The sequence below is a fragment of the Euprymna scolopes genome, chromosome 36 (genome assembly GCF_053919585.1).
Source record: "Euprymna scolopes isolate OS-2025 chromosome 36, ASM5391958v1, whole genome shotgun sequence".
Lineage (NCBI taxonomy): Eukaryota > Metazoa > Mollusca > Cephalopoda > Sepiida > Sepiolidae > Euprymna > Euprymna scolopes.
This window is the reverse complement of record NC_136517.1, coordinates 75237836-75262355: the sequence shown is the minus strand read 5'-3', so window position 1 is coordinate 75262355 and position 24520 is coordinate 75237836. Positions and strand designations below refer to the sequence as shown.

Below are 24520 nucleotides of genomic sequence, written 5' to 3'. Positions count from 1 at the left end.
TAAATTGAATTGAATATGAACAAAAATAGTACAATTAATAGTAATGATAATGATAGTTTCCGCTTCTGGCAAACAAATACAAAATCTTCATTAAAAATATAAGTACAAGTGTACATTCACATATATATATATATATATATATATATATATATATATATATATTTATATATATATATGTATATATATATGTATATATATACATATACGTATATATATATATATATATATATATATATATAGTTATCAACATACAGTACTGTTGCCGTATCACAGCTCATCATTGTAGCTAGACCAGCACCTTTCCCTAGCCAGAGATTGAACCTTCTGCTGAGTTGATTGTCGGCAATTCTAAACCTCCGGTCCATAGATTGGTGCCCGCAAACGATCTCCTCAAATGTTCATTTAAATAGATGCTCGCCCACCGCTTTTAGAGTGATCGAGCTGCTTGTTTATTTACAAACAAACAGCTATATATATATATATATATATATATATATATATATATATATAGTTATAGTTATAGATAGATAGTCAAAATTATACCATTATATATATGTACATAATAGCATAGTTTATGTATAGAATAGTATAGTTATATATATATATATATATATATATATATATATATATATATATATATATATATATATATATATATAAAAGTAATAGTGTATATATATATATATATATATATATATATATATATATATAATTTTCACTTCAGACAGTCAGATATTAAATCTCCATTAGTAATAGAAGTAATAGTATACATTCCACTTCCGACAGACAAATACTAATTCTTTATCCGTAATAGAAGTACAGCACAACATTAATAGAAATAATAGTATAGTTTTGGCGTGAGGCAGACAGATGCCGAATCCTCGTCAGAAATGGAACTATAATAAAAATAATAGTATAATTGAACTATAATAAAAATAATAGTATAATTGAACTATAACAAAAATAATAGTATAATTGAACTATAATAAAAATAATAGTATAATTGAACTATAACAAAAATAATAGTATAATTTCTGCTCCAGACAGAGAGATAGTAAATTTCATTTAGTACTAGAAGTACAATACGGCATAAAGACGAGTTTAGGTTTTTGAAATTTTTGCAAGGTGATGTCAGTGTGCTCCTACATACAGCGTCTGGTATTCTTAAATGGTCGTGCATCATGTACTGTCCAGGCTCAACGTTGCTTAACTTCGGTGATCTAGTGGGAACCGGTGTGTCATCGTGATTATCCCGTATTGTATTTCTAGTACTAATGGAGATTTAGTATCTGCCTGTCTGGAGCCAATTACATTTATCAATGAGCTATTGAAATTTTATTATCGGTAGAGATTTGATATCCCTCTGACTGGAGCCGAAACTATACTATTTTTATTGTAATTTTATTTTAAAACTGTCTTAAATTTAAAACATTATATCCCCTAGATTATCAAATCGTCTTGTAAATGTGTGCTCGGGGATGCCATGTCGTTCAACGTGATCGGCAAATCTAAAGCAATTACAGCATCAAAAGACAAAGAATTTTACAAATTAATGTAGACGTGGAAACAAGTAAATAACATTTATAATCCTGTCAACGCGATGAAACTCGTTGCACTGATAAGATGCCATAGCAAAACTCGACGACTAGCGACAAATTGGGTCAACGTTGCAATTTTATTGTTGATACTAGCGGGGTGGGGTGTCCGGCCTTGCCCGATCGTAAAATACGCTTTAATATATTTTAATTCGTGCAGATTTCGTATTTATTATTACAGAGGCAATTCTCCGTACAATTGTACATAATATATAGTACCGATGTCAAAAGTTAAAACCGTAAATGATTTTAGTGTTATCAAGTAGAATCGATATTAAAAACATTTAGCGCTACAGCCACGTTCCCTACCGTTTGAGCTATCGATAGATAGATAAGAAAAGTTTAAAATTAAACCACTTCAAGCTATGAATGATTTTGCGCATGCACAAAAGTAATAGAAATATGACGGCAATTTCAACTTGCCGACATATTTCTCTACGCGTTATTCGCCCATTTTATTCGTTATAAAATATCCTTCGTGTATGATTAATATTTCCTGTTAATTTTAGTGTTATGTGACTGGTAGTTTAAGAGTTAATCGGTTAAATGTTTTCACACAAATACACACGCGCGCGCGGATACATAATCTACTATTTTATTTTGGGGAACTGGCTTTTTCCCCCACATAAAAAACTGACCTTGTGTCTACCTTTGCCCACGTTGAAAGGCAAGTAACTAAAAACACTCTGAATTTTTGTTTTATGCATATGCTTTTGATTTAATTAAACTCGGATATACATGTAATGTTGTGACCCTTTGGGCTGTGATCATAGCGTAGTATCTGTGTTAACTGTGACAAGCAGGGCCAAGGGTCAAAACATTATTATTATTATTATTATTGTTGTTGTTGTTGTTGTTGTTGTTGTTGTTGTTGTTGTTGTTGTTGTTGTTGTTGTTGTTGTTGTTGTTGTTGTTGTTGTTGTTGTTGTTGTTAATTGATTTGAGCAATGGCGGGTCGCTGGATCAATTATTATGATTAGAAAAATAAACAATTAAATTGAGAAAAAATGATTGACATATAATATCGCAAAAGGAATGTGAAAATAAAAAATAGATGTAAACATGATTGTTGGTTTGCATAAACAAATAACTAGATTGGGGTTACATTAGCTGTTGGTCTGAGACACATAATGAGACACGTAATGAAACACGTGATTAAATGTAGATTTGGGAGATTCTAGCTAATCGTTAGCTGGACATCAGAGGGAACTGACGACTCAAGAGGAGAGTTGGTCTCCATGACGTAGTGAGCGGCGTCATTTCAGGCAGCCAATATGTAAAAACGTGTAATCTCTGAAGATAACGGCTGGATCATGGAAATAAATGTTCGTAAATAATTCAAGTATGTGTTGTGTTATTTACATCTGTTAACAAGAACTGTTTGTCTACAACTATTTCGATACGTCCACGTCAATCGTTTCCTGTTAGAACTGTTGCATAAATGTTAAAATATACACACTAGACGATCAACTAAATGATACGACGTATGTACATACACGTATTTACGCGTACACGAATATACAGAAAAAGGAAACCCCACTATTCAACATGTACGTCATTATAGAACGTATTCATACACACAACATACATAGTTGAAGTTTTAAAAGGCCCCTGACCCCATGAATCACATAGAGGTGGGAGGCATGTACATATTTGCGAGGTAGAGACCACTTTCATTATCTTCTTATAAGAGTTATTTTAATATTTGATACTAATATTTACAATTATCTCTTCTTTTTTACATAGGCATCACCACATTATCAAGGCCCAGAGGCCACTCAAGGATAAGGGTTAAAGAGTGTACAGTAGAAATTGGTCAATATAGTAATAATTAGTAATGAAAATTTGGTAAATTTGATAACTTATATGGAACAGCTCATCAAGAACTTATTAACTTTAGACTTGAACACAACCATATTGTAGTCAGCCTGTTTTTCAATATATCTCTAATAGACAATATCATTAGATACAAAAATTACTTTTAATACTTATAAAATCCGGGATGGTAGAAACATTTTTATATTTCGGTAGAAAACTTTCCTACTCAAAATGAAAACCAAAAAACAGAGAGTTCTAATACAACACACACACACACACACACACACACACACACACACACACACACACATATATATATATATATATATATATATATATATGTGTGTGTGTGTGTGTGTGTGTGTGTGTGTGTGTGTGTGTGTGTGTGTGTGTGTGTGTGCCTGTGTCTGTGTCTGTGTGAATGCATTACGTGTGTTTAGGTCGTATTTTATAACGTAATACAATTACTTTCGTTATATTAATTCTGGCGCATCTAAATTAAAATGGTGGACGTTTCTTCTGAAACTACAGAGCAATGTATTCATTAGGTTAAAAGAAATCGTGACTTCCCAACGAACAAAAATATCTATTTATGTACAACTAGCAGGGAGAGGCGATGTTTCCCGGGATTGAATGATGATCAACGAATTTTTCACACTATCATATATTTATTGTCATCAAAGTCGGTGAAATCACCTATTTTTCAATCAAATTGCCTGCTCTCTTTGGGGACCCATCGCGGTGCACTGGGAGGAAGTTTTACGTGCCAAATCACTTTGTTTACATTGTAGTCTAAATTGTACTGCAGAGAACTTCTGTTTATTTTATAAAATTATTTTTATATAATGGCTTGCATTAAAGTTTTGAATGCAAAAGTCAAGTATTATGCTATTATGCTTTAATTTGGCTCTAAATAAAAGCATTAATTTCGAACTTGCCCCTGTCATATCAAAGAACTAATTGTTGATTTTATGTACCTGACTTTTCTTCTTGTGCGGTCATAATGGGTTGAATTTAAGTTTAAAATGAAAAGGTCAAGTATCATGATTCAGTTGTGCTTTAAACAGAAACATTCATTTCGAACACGCCCTTGTCATATCAAAGAACCTACTGTTGATTTTATTTGCCGAAGCCTTCTGTTGGTATGGTAATAAAACTTCTCAAGTGCACTTGTAATGTTAGGCTGTATAAGGTGTTAACTTTGATTAAAATCGCCTGTTGCTTTTTTCATCGGATTTTTTCGATTATCGAAAACATTCCGATATAAAACATATCTACGAATACTCAGGCACATAAAGTATATTTGTGTAAAATTTCATAAAAATTAGCCCAAACGTTTCGGAGTCTATAAGAAACACGAACTCACACACACAGTTTATTTTATAGATATAGATATGTAAAGAAAATTGCTTTCAAATTGTTCACAATACAAAATAATAAACGAATTTTACATTTAAACTTCATAAAACAACGTGATGTTTAACGCATACAATGGTATAGCTTAATTAATCTTGTTAAATGGATTATTGTTCTTGCGTTTTGTGTACTTTTAATTAATGTTTCTGTTTTTATGTGTTAGGTGATTATATAGTACCTAGAAATAATAAAATATTTTATGTCGAAAAGGGACGTAACTCATTTACATTGATTATCTCCCTTAAAATAAAGAGCACTCTGGAGAATAGAGTTATGGCTCTTGCATTCCAGCTGTACGACATTTAAGCTAGGGGGTGTGGAGCAGCGACTTACAATTAATTGCATTATCATGTATTCTTACTTTAGTTCGGCGTTGCTCAGGTCCTATGTACTGTTCATAACTTGTCATACGCGTGAATACACTTTATGTAAGATTTCAAATGCTTAGACCAAATTTTGTCTGAGTAATTTCGTAGAGACCGCAGGGGTAATTTTTTAAACTTTGACCCAAATTTTGACCCCTTAGCATTTATTATTTTGGTCTTAAATCAAAATAAAAAAAAAGTTTTACTCATGTCCAAGTTACCTACATCTAAAATTTCAAATCTTTAGACCCAAAATTGGCGGAGGAATTTGGTAGAATCTGCAAACGTCAACTCTTTCAAGTTTGCCTTTTTGGCAACAAAATTTTCACCCCAAAACTGATTAAAATGCTTGCCGCATGTCTGAATACCAGTTATGTATAGATTTCAAATGTTTAGCCCAGAAATTGGCTAAGTAATTTGGTAGAGACCGCAGAGGTCAAATTATTTTTAACATTTGAGCCCAATTTTGACCCCTTAACATTTATTTTTGAGCTCAAATCAAATTATAAAGTTTGATCTATATCTAAGTAACCTACATTTAAAATTTCAAGCGTTTAGACCCAAAATTGGCGGAGGAGTTTGATAAAGCTTTCAAAGGTCAAATCGTTGAACTTTGGCCCCTTGACAGCTAAATTTTTGGTCGAAAACCGATTAAAAATTTTTTTCCAAATCTCAATACTCCTTATGTCAAATCTCGAGTTTTTAGACCGAAAATTGACAGAGTTATTTGCTAGGGAAATGTACATAGACACACACAGAGACATTTTTATAGATATATAGATATATCATATTCTGTTTATTTCTTAGTCTATACGTTACGCTTCGAACAAATGCTAAATACAAATTTAGAGGACCAAACTGCTTCAAAGAATGTTCAAATTTGCGAAATTTGGCTTCAAAAAGGCCAATCTGGCAACCCTGGACTAAAATATGAGAGTGGCTTCCCCTTGATGTAGCCTCATTTCAAGTATCACTATAATAATATATGATCATTGTTGTAATAGTGTGATAAAGGAACTCGTAGTAATTTCGACGTGCAGTAGTAGTTCTTCACCGAAAAAAGATATTAACAAAACATTATGTAAAAATGGGACATTCGAAAGAAACAGAAAACGAAAGAAGAACATTGTCTGCCAAGACGTGCTGGACTGAAGGCATAAATTAAAGATTTTCTCTTACAAGAAAAAATATCAGCTTCATCGAAGCATATTTGATGATTAAATATAGTTCTCATTCCGTGGAATTTCCACGGGTCCTGCTAGTAAATATTAATTGTTGATCATGTAATTTGTCTATATTATGTACGAGCACTAAGGTTGTCAGTTCTAAGAAACTTTATAAAGTAGAGGCGTTTTCAGGAACTGGCATGTTCTTGATCGGTATAGCCCGTTCTAGGGCTTGCTTTCTTTCAGCTTTGTCGATAACGTGCCGCAAGTATTAAATCTTCTACATGCATTTGACTTTTTTTTTTTACTTTGAAGCCATACTTTTTAGAAGACTTCGCGAATATGTCTTGTGTTGTTTCACATTATGGCTTTTCGTTAATATCTGGCTCAAATATGCAACCACGAAGTCAAGGTCGTTCAGCATAATGTACATTACTTGTTGGAAGATGACTGGTGGAAAAATGGTGGGATCCTTCTATCGATCCAGTGGATATCTCACTTCTGATGCAATTCTCTATCTATATAAGAGCCAAGTACGTCCAAAATGGAATACTGTTGCCACATCTGGGCTGCTAGAAAGGACTTGTCCTGCCTTGATAGAGTTCGAAATAGACTTCGTAGTCTCGTAGGAGATATCCTTTTCTCTTCCCTGCAACCTCTATCTTACAGAAGAGATGTTGCGAGTTTGTCTTTGATGTATCGTTATTTTCATGGAAAGTGTTCGACTGAGCTTCAGTCTATGGTACCTCTAGAAGTGTAAGCCATTTTGAGTTTCAGAACAGTTTCAGATGGTTCGCTGTTACACACAAGTCCTGAAAGGTGACTTGTTTGTAGTATACAGTTCCACAGAACAAAATATTCTTACCGTGTCGAAACCCGGGAAAAGAACTTGTGAAATTGCTCCAGAAAAGGTTTAATATTTATGAAGCAATTCTGCTTTCTGATTGGTTGGTAGCAGAACGTGAATTAATTTGATTCTTAGCAGCATCGTTTATAAATAGAATCGTCCGACTGTGTGGGATCAGACCCCATTACTGCGTCTGTTGTGATGGGATGTGTCTCCTAGCGGCTTCGGCTGCAGGGAGACAGGGTAGTACAAGTCAAGGATTCGTCATTTGACACTCAGCCCAACAGGTGAGGGGCCGGGAACCGGCCCAGCACCTGTTGGACTGAGGTACACCGCCTGGGTAATACCTAGGAGGTCCACCCTTCCAGGCCTTGCCACCGGGCTTTCCGGTGGGGCAAGTTTATTGCTTGCTGCCTGAGGCGCCCCGACCGGGGAATGCCGACGGGGTTATTCAGGCAATTTTTAAAATTGCAGGAGTGCCCCTCCTTTAGGGGAGCCTGTGGAGTTCCCACTTTCCAGGCCTTGTGCCAAATAATGCCGATGTGGGCAGCATTTAAATAACGACCCCATCACTGCGTCTGTTGTGATGGGATGTGTCTCCTAGCGGCTTCTGCTGCAGGGATACAGGGTAGTACACGTCAAGGGTTCGTCACTTGACATTCAGCCCAACAAGTGAGGGGCCGGGAACCGGCCCAGCACCTGTTGGACTGAGGTGCTGCCTTGTGCCAAATATTGCCGATGTGGGCGGCAATTAAATAACTACCCCATTATAAGTCCAAAATATTGCAACAGTACCCCCTCGCCAAACTTTCACAAGAAACACTCGTCTAGCTGAAAACACTATCAATAATTCCCCCACTCGTTATCTGTGCCTAAACATAAACGTAGATTCCATGAACAAAGCTTCTTTCTTAGAACTGCACGCCTGTGGAATTGTCTTCCGTTTTCCTGCTTTTCAGCTGATTACAATATGGTTGTCTTCAAGTCTAACGTAAACAAGTTTTTGATGAGCCGTTCCACTTAAGTTAACAAATTCACCAAATTTACACTTTTAACGATTACTATATTGCCCAATTTCTACTGTACACTCTTTAACCCTTATCCTCGAGTGGCATCTTGGCCTTAATGAGTGGTGATGCCTATGTAAAAGAAAAAAAAATTCGTGAATATGTCTTGTGTTGTTTCACATTATTGCTTTTCGTTAATATCTGGCTCAAATATGCAACCACGAAGTCAAGGTCGCTCAGAATAATAGACATTACTTGTTGGAAGATGACTTGTATCACTTTGATCCCAAACGATAAACGTTTTATTATGTCGACCCACGGTGGGTGTTAATACAGAGTAACTAATAATATTTTTCATCCAAAGGTATTTTAAGATATGCGTCACTGAGGCCGATCTTTAAAAAAAAGTTATTCCCTACATTTAGTTTCGCGAAAATTTCTTCAGGGTTTCGTAAAAGATTGTGATATTCTTTAAGTGCAGAATCAGCACAATTGAGTGTCTCCTTTGACTTCTTTTTCACATAAACAGTCGGTGAAACCCATTAATTGTAGTCGGCTCGACAGGATATCAGTTCTTTCTATCCAGTCAAGTTTTTCATTTATTTGTGATAAACAGGCGGGGAGGATCTTTTTATTTATTTATTTATTTATTTTATAAAAGACTATTTGGATGTTTTTAAATCTTGAATTTAATTATCTTACCATATCTATCTCCAGAAATAGCATCCATTACACCGACCCTCAGAGAAAAAAAACTCTTATTATACCGACTTGTAGAAAAAAAAACCTCTCATTACAAAAACTCTCATTACACTGACTTCCAGAAAAAAAAACATTCATTACAGTTACTGTAGAGAACAAACTCTTATTACACAAACCTTACAAAATTATTTAAGCGTTGTCTTAAGGAGAATTGCGTCCCAACACCCTGGAAAACTTCATCAGCATGTCCTGTATTTAAAAAAATCAGGTGGTCGGTTGTTTCATAGAGGACATTCATATTAATGCAGGGAAAACATAGAAAAGAGAAGGAGAACGACATTTATACATTATACTGTCTGTGGTTCTTATAACATATATTTAGAGAGGAGGGTTATCAGTTCTTATGACACAGGAGGGGGCAGTCATTACTTAGATGGAGGGGGGACACATTTCTTAGATGGAGCGGAGGACACATTTCTTAGATGAGTTATACACAAAGTTCATTATAAAGATGATGAGTGGGAACAAGTTCATATAAGATGAGAGGACACAAAGTTCATATTAACGATTATTTCACATTACTTTCAATTTGGTAGAATGCAGACTCAAGACGGCAGTTACAAAACCTGATGTGTTCTTTTATTACATTCGACCGGTCGCAATGATTGATAACATCCAGGAATTCCAAGACGACTACATGATTAAAACTTCCTCCCTCGCTTCTAAAGGGACCCTGCTCGACTGCATCCTGTCTCTAACTCTGTCTAACTCTGTCTCCCCTTCTTTCTAACTCATCTTCGACTCTAGCTCTTTTATTGAGAATTCATTTCTGCCATGACGTCATACGCATGTACGAAAACGTGCTGGACCCCGTGGAGAACTCACGTGGCTTAAACATACATTTCCAAAACTGCCAATAAAGAATTCTTCTAACCTATTTTTCGACCTAACTTATTTTTCAATATGTTTTTAATTTTCTATTGTTCGTTCTTCTAACTGACATTATTTTAATTCAGTTTTCACAAAAAAGAATTGAACAATCAAAATTCCTTTTACTCAAACATATCTATTATTTTATATTAAATTGAACAATGCGAATTCTATATTCCATTTGTGACCCTATTTCTGAACCTTGCTTACAAGGTTCGAATCTTTCTTGTAACATGGTCATTTCCCTCTCGATACAGACCAATCAGTCTCTTGTGCATCATTTGTAAGTTGCATTTCTTCGTTTGCATATTTTAAAACTAAATATTAATCAGAAGTGACTTTTTCTATGGCATTCATCGTCATGCCCAAATATCAGCTGATGTGATATTGTAAACAAACACAGGTGGACTTTGATGAACGACATTATTGTTATCATTATTATTTTTATAAATTTTATTTTATTTATTTATTTATTTACTGCGAATTAATCCACCGGGCAAATTATTTCTCGTAATATATAAAAACCAATAGATTCTATAATAATACATATACCATTTGCATAAAGTAAAATATCATGCTTAAGTATATTGTAGGACCGGGCAACGCCGGACTGGCAGATAGATAGATAGGTAGTATATATATATATATATATATATATATATATATATATATATATATATATATATATATTGCAATCATGAAGGGAAGACTTATAATTCATGATAGTAAAGCACGTTTTAAAATAAAGAAAAAGGGGCGAAGAAGAAGAGAAAAGAAAAATAAAGTGAGGAGTCAGCTGACTGCTTTCTCAAAGGGATTAAAAAAGGGGAAATCGAAAATATGTATATTTAAAACTAGTAGGACTCGTTAACCGGCGTTGCCCGGTGGTAGCATCCTCCCTTCTCATGTAAAAAAAATAAAGTACGGCTGGTGTTGTTGCTGTAGTAAAAACCACCAACCTCCTCAAGTTAATGAAAGGCAATCAGAATGGATATCCCCAACCTACCTATGTTAAGAACGGCTTTCGCAACAGACACTTCATTTTGTGAGTGTGGGTATGGGTGTGGGTGTGGTTTGCAAGAAAGTAGCCCGAACTGTAAGGTATGTGTAGTAAAAAAAAAAAAAAAAAAAAATCGTGCAAACCTTTTACCACTGGCAACGCCCGCTTCAGAAAGTGAAAGAAGAAAGAAGAAGAAGAGAATGGCCACTGCGTCTATTTATAGACTAGAGATCATGGGAAGAGTATGCAAATAAATTTGGACGGTTTTGTCCTATAAAAAGCCTGTATTTGGGAGAGAGGGTGTCTTTTTTGTTTGGCAGAAGCAATTGCTGTCAGAAGTGCATTGGACTGCAGGATTGAAGAGTGAAGATTGAGTTGTGGGGTCATTGTATTTAACCACAAGCTATTTCGGCGCCTCCTCTTTCTCAATTAACCACTGTTTTTTTTATCCGTGTTAGCGCATCTGCCTTGTTTCTTTCAGAAGGCACAAACACTGCTTTTATTTGCAGTTTCAATTCAGACATCAACTCTCTAAGCATCCCTAATCTCCGCTTTATTATCACTTCTCCGGCACCCTTTGTTCGTATTCTGCCACTCTCCTCCACAGTAGAGTTCACCCAACTGAGTACAGTGGCTGAATCAGTTCTTATTTCAATATTTGTCAGTCTCCATTTGATAGCTAAATTGACACCCTTTAGAACAGCATCTAATTCAGCTATGTTAATGTGATTAAAGTCATCACTTTTCCTCAGCCAAGTTGCATCTTCCGCCACCACACCGCCAATCTCGACAACCACGCCAGTTGCAACATTGCTTGCATCACACCACACGACTTCTTTTTTCACCTCAGCTAGAACCTCCTGCATCACTTTCATGGTTTTGCAATCAACTTTTTCTTCCCAATCCATTCCATTTGCTCTTCTTTTCACATAACTACATGCTAATCGCAGCCATCCAGCAATTGGATAGTGCCCCAATAATTTACCACAGATCGAAAATAGCTCCCGCCTACTAATTTCTCCTCCCATCTCTGGGATCTCGTTGCCTCTCCTGAACATTAGTGCACCCATCTTATTTTTCATGATTCATATATTGATGATATAATGGTAGACGTAACGAAAATAATGCAGAACAAGAAGATGCAGAACTGATAGAGATGAGACTCGTGACCGCCTTCACTGAGGGGCCTTTTGAGGCATACGAAAAACTGCAACGATTCAAGTGGACAGGAGAATCGGTGGATGTTTATGCTAATAAAATCAAAAGATTGGCTGGACTGGCGGGATATCTGGGAAGAGGGCTAGAACATACAGCCAAACTGGCATTCATAACTGGATTCCCAGACGATGTATCTGTGGCATTACAGCAGCTACCGAACATAGAGAGAATGGATGTCAGCAAACTGATACCGACTGCACGGCTTTTAGTCAGCAAAAGGGTCGTAGAAACTCGGACATTGGCCGCAAGTGCGCAAACTAATGAGACTAATAAGGGAAAGAAAGAATCAAGCCTTCATGTTTTAGATTTAAGGCGTGTGGTCCATTTAGGTGATGAGGATGGTGGTACTGAGCCAGGGAGTGATGAAGATGAACCGGTGCCGATGCAGAGACCGCAAAGAGAACGCAATGCGCCGATCTGGACACGGGATTATGAGATGTGAATGATCTTTAATGATCATGGGGGCGTGTAGTAAAAAAAAAAATCGATTTGTATTTGGGAGAGAGGGTGTCTATTTTGTTTGGCAGAAGCAATTGCTGTCAGAAGTGCATTGGGCTGCAGGATTGAAGAGTGAAGATTGAGTTGTGGGGTCATTGTATTTAACCACAGTATGTTATAATAAGAAACGATATATTTAGCGCTGTTGCCTAATTGGGTCAATAATTAATAACAAAACATTCAATAATAGTTATAATAGATTAAAGTACGCACAAATAGTTTTAAACTTCAATGGTATTTTCCATTATGAAGTATTTGTGTGTAAAAATAAAAAAGGAAATATTTAATAATAATTAATCTCAGTGTGAAGTCCCCGGAAAGAAAAATCTAAAAAAATGTAAATAGTAGAGTTTACCAGTTCGCGCACCCCACCCCTATAAAATAAAAAAAAACTATAAAAAGGAAAAAAAGTGGGGGGGGGAGAAAAAAAGAAAATTACCTGAATTATTAAATTGTTAGGCGAAAGTACATAATAGTTACACAACACCCTTCCGTCCCCATGTTAAGAATGGCTTTCTAAATAATAACGTTATTATTTCAGCACGGATCGATAATTGCAAACCATTCTCATTGGTTCTGTAATTTCACATGTGCATGTGAAATCCGTATTATATACTGTATTTATTAGTTTGGGGGTTTAAAGTATCGCTAATATGTATGTGACTGAGTGACATTTAAAAACAATTATAAACACTTCAAACATTGCGGGAGACACTTAAACATTAATCACGGTAACATAAGTGCATAGCCACATTATGTTTTTATATGTTTTAAAATAGTATGTTTGTTTAATCCGGTCCCAAAATAAATAAATAAATAAATAAATAAAACCATATAATTACAAAATAAATAGAAATTTACAAAGTTCAAGCCAAATAGGAAACTGTATATTTTTATTGTTGAATAAAAATTAATTATCAGAGCAAGAATAGGTTGACTATAAAAAAAATGCAATAACAAAATAAATAGGAACCTAAAAGACATTCCCTCTGTTTACAGAGAGAAGGCCTTCTCAACCGAACGTGAATATTCCCCAAAATCTTTGAACGTGAACAGTCTCCAAAATCTTTGAATGGAATGTTGGGTGAAAACGATCCAGAATTGAACATGATTTTGTGCTGAAGTTCGCTGCAGATGACGAGTTTTTAACAGGTACTATCACTCCGGGTCAGAGTGGACTTGGGAGCAATGGTAATTAAATGGTCGCTCCACACTCCCCAAAGCCCGCAAGCTGGGGCCTCACCACTGGATATAGTTTAAGGTCATATCCTGGACCGTATTATTTGGATTCTTCAAACTACTGTTCTGAGCTTGAGTGTTATTTGCATAACGTTTCGGTCAACATAACCGCCGACCTTCTTCAGGTGTATCTTGTCAAACTCTAGGAATTTTTCTGTGGAATTTAGGAATCTGCACAAATTTTCAAACAATTTAATCCATGGAGGTAGCATGCTCTTGTTCCATCAGCCATGACTGGGTAGAAGTATAATAATTTGCAATCGTATTTTGAGTATCGCCTGTACTGAGGGTATTTAGTTCTCTCCCACTGCAAGAACTGTGACACCAGGGTTGGAAAGTGGGATTGAGAAGTCAGCGCCCCAAATGAGGGGCTCTCTGACCTGCAAAAAGTGCCCGGGTAAACTTGTTGGTATTCCCAGGTAGGCGATTACCAATAAACTAACCCCTTCTCAATTGTTGGCAAGTATGTCTTTTGCATGGTATGTCTCATTTCTGCTTTTGCGAGGTACGTAGACTCTTCCATTCAATGTCAACGTTGTTCGACTCCCATAGTTGGCAAAGCAACTACATTAAAAATTGTAAATTACATTATTATTATTATAATGGGGGGGGGCATACGGAGCAACAGATAGAGCTCAGTTTGTAATACAAAGTCCTAGTAAATATATCCCCCTTATTGGAAACACTGAGGGGAAACACGAGATCAAATTATTGCTAGTATGTTTGGGAGAGGTTCTTTTCGTTTTTTTTTTTTATTCGTTTGTTTGTTTTGGAGGAAACGTTGGCGAGATTACCCACCCCCTCTAAATTCCACAATTTTCACTTTTTATTTTTTTTTTTAATTTTTTCCTGTTAATACCATCGATTACAGACTAAAGTTACAGATAATAAAAAAAAAAATGAAAAAACATTTTTGTAAATTTTCATGTGGGGGTTCAGTTTTCAAAATATTTCGTGTTCAACGAAAGTACAACGTTATAATTGAGAAATGTATACCCACGTTAAAAGTTATAAAAACTGATTTTTCACATTTTTTTTTATAGTTTGAAACGTAATTATGAAATCGATGATATTAACAGGAAAAAGTTTTTACAAAAAGTGAAAATTGTAGAATTTATTGGGGGGGGGGGACAATCTCGCCAACGTCTGGCTTTGTTTTTTTTTTGTTTTTGTTTTTTTTTTCAATATTTTAAGCAGATTATTATTGATTTGAAACTTGCGGAATGTGCACTGTTTTATGGTTGTTCTAAAAATGGAACGGAAATTTTAGTTTCGTTCCGTTTTGATAGTTTTTTTTTTAATTGTACCCCCCAAAAACGAATGTAATCACAAGTATAACATTCAACAATCGTACTTTTTATATATTAAAAAAAAAGAAAAACTTATTTCATTTATAAAAATAAAATTTCATTAACAAAAATGAAATAAGTTTTTTAAACGAAAAAAGTCAATTTGTTTTGTTTTTTTTATTTCCTTTTCGGTATTTTTTTTTATTTTACAAAAGTCCAACTCACCGTTCACATTGAAAATGTCGACTTTTAGAGGTTTTCGTTTACGTTTACAACGAATAAACACCCCAACCTTCCCATGTTAAGAACGACTTTCGGAATAGACACTCCCAACCTACCCATGTTAAGAACGGCTTTCAGAATAGACGCCCCTAACCTTGTCAGTATACCGGAAAACCCATAAAAGTTGACATGTCGTATGTGAAAGACGAGTTGGACGTAATGTAAAAATGTACCGAATTTAAAACGGAACGAAATTCAAATTTCCGCTCCATTTATACAACAACAGTAAAACGGAGCATTGTCCACAAGTTTTACCTAACTTAGCATATTAATGTTATTTTTTTAAGTAAAAACAATATTTAGGTTTGAATATAAATTACTAAATTCATTTCACTCTAAATAATTTAGAAATAGGAAACTCATTGAATCTTTAATTTACTGAATAGTAAAAACATGACCCACAATGGTTGATTTGATGCTAATATCCATTTTCAATGAATATTTGACGGGAAAGCGACCACGTGCGGTTAATTTAAATTAATTTTAAAACACGAGGCGAGTCCACGGCCTACAAATAAACAATGTGATGTGACGGCGGGCGGTGATGGTGATATTTCCCCAAATAAACAAATGGCTACATCCTTACAAAGAAAACCACCTAATTTAATAAAGAAAAATTAAGTGTAATGTTATAATTAAAAAGAGATATATAAAAACACGCATGGATACGGTGAAAATACTATACCAAAATGTCGAAGCAATATATATATATATATATATATATATATATATATATATATATATATATATATATATATATGCTAGCATGGGTGCCCGGCGTTGCCCAGGTATTTGGAGGTGTATGTTGAGCAAAAAAAAAAGTCAATTCTTTTAACTTTGATCCCTATTATGACCCCTTAAAATTTATTGTTTTGGGCTAAAATCAAGTTAAGTTAGATCCATGTCCAAGGAACCTATATCTAAAATTACAAGCGTGTAGACACAAAATTGTCGGAGGAGTTTGGTAGAGTTCTCAAAGGTCAAATCGTTGAACTTTGACCTCTTAATCGCCAAATTTCTGGCCGAAAACCAATCACATCGATTTCCCCAAATCTCAGTACCCTGTATATCAAATTTCGAGTCTGTAGGCTAAAAATTGACAGTTATTGCGTATGGAAATGTACACACACAAACACGTTCACTTATATATATATATATAAATATATATATATATATATAAATATATATATATATATATATACTCCTATAAATTCGGTGGTTTTCTTTTGTGTGTATCGATATTCATATTGAAACCCTCTTTTCTATTTATTTGAAAAGAAAATACAATTTTCTTATATCTTGGTTGTGCAATTGCATTCACTAGCAAACGATCTAGCTAATTTGCATATTCTTTTAAACATTCATTTTAATTAATTCCCTATTAGTTGCTTCGGTATTTTAATTGGGTAGTCATCTTTAGTTAACTATTATGTGTAATTATATTCATGCAGATGTTCTACATGATTCATGCTTGCATAATATTTGCGAAAAAAGTTTATAGTAAACATAAAATTGTTTCCATATATATTTATGTATACGTATATATTTTTGTTAAGCAAATCTATCTATCTATCTATCTATCTATCTATCTATCTATCTAAGTTAACGTGTCTGTGTATCTGTCTGTGTATCTCTCTGTCTGTGTGTGTGTACATTTCCCTACGCAATAACTCTATTAATTTTTAGTCTACAGACTCGAAATTTGATATACATGGTACTGAGATTTGGGGAAATCGATGTGATCGATTTTCGGCTTGAAATTTGGCGATTAAGGGGTCAAAGTTCAACGATTTGACCTTTGAGAACTCTACCAAACTCCTTCGACAATTTTGGGTCTACACACTTGAAATTTTAGATATGGGTTCCTTGGATGTGGATCTAACTTAATAACTTGATTTGAACCCAAAACAATAAATTTTAAGGGGTCATAATAGGGGTCAAAATTTTAAAACATTGACCGCTTTTTTTTTTTTTTTACTCAACATACACCTCCAAATACCCGGGCAACGCCGGGAACCCATGCTAGTATATATATATTATTATGTGGACTATGCCAGATCTATCTTTGTTTCTTGAATCTTGGGGTTCGCTTACAATTCCCTGCGATCCATTCGTTGTTTGATGGAGAGTGAAGGTTATCTCATTTTCCAATTTATTCCGAAGTCTTCATATAATGTTCTACCTATCATTAAAATAACCATAATAAATCCAATAAGAGTTGTATTCGAAAATAGACAGTTTCATCGTCTGCTGTCATATCCTTTAGACTATTTTTCCCTCCCTTCTAAATTCAGTGAATCAAAATGGTGGAAATATTTTCCATCAAATAATTAAAAAGACGAAAACGGATTAATTATTTTGACACTTAATCAATTCCTTTTTTTAATGTTAGATTTTTAATTGTATTTTTCTCTGTTTATTACTATATTTTTTATTTCTTTTTATTTCTTTTTGATTTCACTAATTCGATGATTTATTTCCTGCTATTTATAATCGAAATGAAGAAAACAAAATTAATCTTTATCTCAAGTAGTAGAATAACATCTTGAAATTAATAGCAAGCTTCGGGGTTTGACCTTTGCTCCTGATCTAAAATGGAATACGTACATCAAAGGTTGCCAGGGTCGCTGGAAAAATGAGGGGATCCTTCTATCGATCCAGTAGATATCTACATGCTGATGCTACATCTACCTGTATAAGAGCCAGGTATGCCCAAGGATGGAGTATTGTGGCCACATCTGGGCAGGGGCTGCTAGGAAGACTTATACTGCCTTAACAAAGTTCAGAATAGACTTCGTAACCTAGTGGGGGATGCCTTTTTATTTTCCCTGCAATCTCTTTCTCACAGTAGAGACGTTGCGAGCGTGTTTTATCGTTATTTTTATGGAAAGTGCTCGTCTGTGCTCCAATCTGTGTCCCCCTCACCAAATATTCACGAGAAACACTCGTTTGGCTGGAAACACTATCAATAATTTCCCCACTCTATATCTGTGCCTAAACCTAAATGTAGATTCCATGAACAAAGCTTCTTTATAAGAACTGCACACCTGTGGAACTGTCTTCCGTTTACCTACTTCCCAGCTGACTCCAAAATGGCCGTCGTCAAGTCCAATGTAAATAAGTTCTTCATGAGCCGTTTCACTGAAGTAATCCAATTTATCAAATTTACACTTCTAATGATTACTATGATATTGTCCTTTTGACCTATGTACACTCTTTAACCCTTATCCTTGAGTGGCATCTGGGCCTTGATAAGCGGTGAATAAAAAAAAAACAAGGTCATAAGCAGTTGGATTCCTAAGATTCAAAATGTTTCGCCTAGAATTCTAAAATATTCGACTCTGTATTTTAAAGTTTCAGTAATAATCGTAAGATAAAAAAAATCTATTTTCGATCCGATTTCTACGATTCTTACCCCAACTCCTTCCAAAATCTCAGACTCTCACCCATTCTGACCCCGACTCCCTATTTTAAAAGTCATTGCATTTTATTTTTCATAGAAGATGCCAATCTTTTCTAAGCTCAATCGTACTGATTCGTAACTTAGGAATATATAAACAAATATCCGATCTCTGCTTCTTTCTATATCGACTGTCAAGGACAGGGTTAGTTGCATAGTCAATGGAATTACTAAAGTTAGACCTATCTACCGACGGATACGATCTATGATAAATATGAGATGTCCGTGTCAGATAAAGTCCCGATTCGTTAGGGCTTTAAATGAGAATGAAGTAGAGGCACGTAAAGTTATCGAACTGTGGTCATGTATGGTGTATGTGCGTGTGTGTATGTATGTGTGTATGTGTTGTTTGTGTATGTGTGTGTGTGTATGTGTGTATGGTAGTGTATGTGTGTATGTGTGTATGTGTGTGTATGTGGGTGTATGTGTGTGTATGGAGTCAGCACTAACCCTATTCAAGGTTTAACCGGCTTCCTCCGAAGTATGAGGTTTCATGGGAGTATGAAATTTACAAGCGGTCCCCAGTCGCATGTATATCCCCGTTAGGGGAGATGACGTTAGGTTTTTGCAACTTTTTGCAGGGAGGTGTCGACGTCCTCCTACATACAGCACCTAGACTTCCGAAATTGGTCACCCATTTTAGTACCGACCAGGCTCAACGTTGCTTAACCGGTGATCTGACGGGAACCGGTGTGTCAACGTGATTAAGCCGTATATAAATACTTGTGTATATGTGTGTATTGTGTGCGTATATGTGTGTATGTGTGGGTATGTGTGTGTGCGTATGTGTGTGTATGTGTGTATGTGCGTATGTGTGTGTATGTATGTGTGTGTATGTGTGTGTGTACATACTTGTACGTATATCGAGGTCAACAAAAAGACGTCTAGCGATCAAAGATTTGAACGAGGAATCAAACTAAAGCTAAGTTCATGCTGATCTCAAGTCGCAGAATAAGCATAGCTAAGAATCTTACTATAAAGTCATAAACGAGTAAGAAAAATGAAACGACAAAAGATTATATGAATTTATATAAGGTCGTATCAAAACCTGCCAAGTTTACTGAGAGGTAACCCCCCACACACACACACTCTCCTTTTCTACCTCCGCCCGCTCTTTCTTGTTTTTATTTAATTTCCATTAATAAACGTAGGTGTGCTCAACTTTTTTCAAATAATAGAAAGATTTTGTATTAAAAAAAATTACTGTTTAAAGCCGGGCTTCATTGAAAGATCCAGCCTGTTGCCATGGGATTTCTAAAGAAATCACTACTGAAATATGTATGAACATATGTAGCCAATAATGTTTGTAGAAATCAATTAATATTATACTATAATAATGATCTGCTTGTAATTGAGCACTTTTTGGTAAGCACCAGGGTTTCATTCGATTTACATCTAAGAAACTATAGCAATACATGTATATATATATATATATATATATATATATATATATATATATATATATATATATATATACTTATATATATATATATATATATATATATATATATATATATATATATATATATATATATATATGATAAGAATAATGGAAATAGTATTCCGATAAAATAGAGAAATAAAAAGGAACAAACCTAGTTATGTGTTCATGAACGTTTCGTTTTTATTTCGAGACTTCCTCTCTCTCTCTCTCTCTCTCTCTCTCTCTCTCTCTCTCTCTCTCTCTGTTGTTAAACTAGCACCTCTCCCAAGCCGATAAATTTTTTATCTCTGCGGTCTCTATCAAATTACTTAGTCAATTTTTGGTCGAAACAGTTGAAATTTTACATAAAGTGTATTCAGACATAGGGCAAGCTTTTTAATCGGTTTTGACCAAAAATTTGGCTGCTAAGGGGTCAAAGTTCCAAAATTTCAACCTTGGCGGTCTCCAGCAAACTATTCAGCCAATTTTGGTCTAAACATTTGAAATTTTACATAAAGGTTATTCAGACATGCAGCAAGTTTTTTAATCAGTTTTGAGGCGAACATTTGGCTGCCAAGGGGTCAAGGTTGAAAGAGTTGACCTTTGCAGACTCTACTAAAATCCTCCGCCAATTTGGGGTTTAAACACTTGAAATTTTAGATGTAGGTTACTTGGACAGGTGCCAAACGTTTTAATATGTATATACATATGCACATAAAGTTATGAACAGTACATAGGACCCAAACAAATCCAATCTGAACTGCTAGTAATATAAAGAAAAGAAAGAATCATAGATGCAAAATAATTTTTATGATTTACGGAATGTTTAATCGTAATAATCTATCTATCTGTATATATAAAAGCGAAAATGTATGTATGTATGTGTGTATGTTTGTGTGTCTGCTAAAAACTTTCGACAGACAAAAATTCAAAAACTCGGTATTATATTGAAGCTCCATCCTTCGCTCAAAAAATATCGAAAAATTGGCCAAAAACGTTCATTTTTTCACCCCGAAATCGACAATTTTCGAGAGGGGGGGTCAACAAAAACGGCCCTCTCGACCAGTTCTACGCATGCGCCAGATGACGTCATGACCTGATTTACTTTAAATAGTTGAAAGATTGAACAAATTTCATGTACTTCACGTTAGGTTAGTGGATTAGTGCGTTGACTCATTATCTAAACGTTTTGGGTTCGATTTTTAAAATTTTAATGTCGAAACAGGCTTATTTAAGCCATTTTTCATTGTTCGTTTTCTGTTTTCATTGTTCGTTTGCCTTACGTTAGTTTTTTTTTGTGTTTTTCCCCGCTTAAGTGTTAACGTTGTTTTCTTTTTTTTACTTCGGTTATAACAAACAAACCTGGTCATTGACGTCGTCGTCGTAACGCTCGACGACTTCCGTCAATTTGGTCCTTACTTAAATAAATTCAAACATCTTTCACTAACCCATTCTGGCTGGCCGATTTTATTTTCAAACTTCGCCTCAGGGCTTCGGGTTCGATCCTACACCCCCGGGTTCTTTATTATTTAACACCACACACACCTACAAACACCCGGGCAACGCCGGGTACTCCCGCTAGTCTATATATATAAAAGCGAAAATGTATGTATGTATGTATGTGTGCATGTTTGTGTGTCTGCTAAAAACTTTCGACAGACACGACGAAAATTCACAAGCTTGGTATCATATATTCAATTCCGTCGACGTCGTCTTAGGTTAGTTGCTTAGGTGGCGGCGTCATAATCTAAAGGTTTTGGATTCGAATCGTAGTGTTAGGTGTCTTTTTTTTTTCGATTTTTTAAATTTTAATATTGAAACAGGTTATTTAAGCAATTTTCACGTGTTTTTCTGGGGGTATTTTTCAGATTTTTAAAGAAGTTTTAACGTTCGTTCTTCTGTTTTCTTTTTCCATCACATTCGCGTTTTCTTTTTTTTTCCGATTTTTACATTTAACATCGTTCGTTTGCCTTACGTTAGCTTTTTTTTTGGGGGGGGTGCTTTTTTCGATTTTTAAAAGTTTTAACATATTTAATAATTTAATATTTAATATTTTAAAATATTTACTTCGCTTATTCTTATGTTTTGAATACTCCCTCCCCCGCCTCCGCGCCCGAGCACACACACCTCTAAACACCCGGGCAACGCCGGGTACCCCCCCCCGCTAGTTTATAATAAAAAATAATAAAGAAACGAATTTTTAGTACTCAAAAGATATGTTCCTTTGTTCTTAATATTGTTGCAAATTAAATTAAAAAATAATAAGAATCAATCTACCGCAACATTCACAGGTTCAAGAAAAAGCGAAGAGAGAGAGAGAGAGAGAGACAGAGAGAGAGAGGTGAGAGGGAGAAGAGAAGGTGAGAGAGTGGATTAGTTTATTTTTTAAAGTAAGATTTAACTAGCGTAATTATTTTTATTCATTTATTTTTATTTATTTTATTTTTGTTTATTTTAATGAATATTTGTTTTATTTTTTTTATTTTACCTCGATTATTTGTTTCGTTTTGTTTTTTTTACACTAATATTTTCTTCGTGTGTGACAACGATAGGAAATGAAAAAATATAAGTTACTTACTATTCCTCCAATCATAGCTGAGTGGTCTTCCTAGTATAAAACATTTTCTTTCTATTATATATATTGCATTTCAAAAAATTAAATTATGTTTTGTTTTGTTTTTTTACAAGGGAATCACCGCTTATCAAGGCCCAGAGGCCACTCGAGGATAAGGGTTAAAGAGTGTACATTGGTCCAAAGGACAATATCATAGTAGTCGTTAGAAGTGTAAATTTGGTAAAATTGGATTACTTAAGAGGGACGGCTCATCAAGAACTTGTTTACATTGGACTTGAAGGCGGCCATATTGTAGTCAGCTGGAAAGCAGGTAAACGGAAAAGAGTTCCACGGGCGTGCAGTTCTAAGAAAGTAGCTTTGTTCATGGAATCTACGTTTAGGTTTAGGCACAGATAAAGAGTAGGGAAAATTATTGATAGTGTTTTCAGATAGACGAGTGTTTCTCGTGAATGTTTGGCGAATGTTTGTTGGTTTCCGGACTATTAAAACTAATGGTTGTGTCTCTGTGTTTATGTGTGGGTGTGAGAGAGTGTGTCGAAAACTACACAAGGCGCATACACAAAGTTGGCATATTCTTTTTAGTTATTGTCTCGAGCAAAATATATATTATAATATTATTATTATATTATATATATATATATATTATAATATATAATATAAGAATTTTTCATTTTAGTATATATTTGTTTTTAAGATGTTTTGATTGTCACAAGGAAAATAATTAGTCAAGAGATGTCGGGGGGGGGGGGTAACATTTTGAACGAGTTTTTAATGTTATTATGTAGTAATTCGTCAATGACTTTTCACGTTATCAGAAAAAGCAAGAATGAATAATAGGAGGGAAGGGTGATAGTAAGAGTAGGGGAGAGATGCGGAGTGGTGGAGAATGAAGGGGCATAAGAGAGAAGTGGAGGACAATAAGAGAGGGGGGGAGATAGAGATAGGTATTATTATACGCAATTTTTAACTCTTCTATTCTGCTGTCTATGCCCCCGGCCAATGCCGAGTTACCCTACTAGGATGTATATAAGGAAGAATTTATAATATTTAAAAAAAAAAAAAAAAGTTTTTACTTATGTTTTTGTGTGTTTATTTTCGTCGTCTTCTTTGAGGGACGTCTTACAAAACACATCGTTCCGAAAAGAAATGAACAAATCTTCTAAACTCGTTTGTCATAAACAATGATACGTCATAGACGCTCTTTACGAAACAAACACTTGTGAATTTTTGCTTGGAGGACATTTTTTTAATTTTTGTTTTTATTTTTAATGAATTTCATCCGAAGCAAGGGAAGACAATTCTAGAAGTTCTTAATTTTTTTCAAAGATTTCTTCGAATGTCTTTTCCACATTTCATTGAAATGAATAAAAAATGTTGCAATTTTTAAAAATTCTAATCATTTTATAAAATCTAAAAACTAAAACAAATATTGTGTGTGCGTATCCAAATAAAAGTCGAAAACTACACAAGACGCACGCACAAAGCTGGTATATTCTTTTTCAGTATTACCTGGCTAAAATATGATTCTTTTTAATATATGTTCGTACATGTTGTTTTGAAGATGTGTTGATAATCACCAGGGAAAAGACTTTGTCAATAAATATTCAGATAAAAAATGTTTTATTTTGTGTTAATTTAGTGTTTGCCTTGTGTTTGATTGCTTTTAGCATAAGTTACATTAACCTTTAAC

General features: G+C 34.7%; 1 protein-coding gene across 2 annotated transcripts in view; it reads right to left on the bottom strand.

Moving 5' to 3' along the window:
• LOC145260612 (uncharacterized) overlaps nucleotides 1-24037 on the bottom strand; it is a 160368-nt gene extending 136331 nt beyond the window's left edge. For both annotated transcript variants that reach the window (XM_080118910.1, XM_080118908.1), the window contains exon 1: nucleotides 23904-24037. The gene's annotated coding sequence lies outside the window, so the exon portion shown is untranslated. The remainder of the gene's footprint in view (nucleotides 1-23903) is intronic.
• Between the last annotated feature and the right edge of the window lie 483 nt (nucleotides 24038-24520).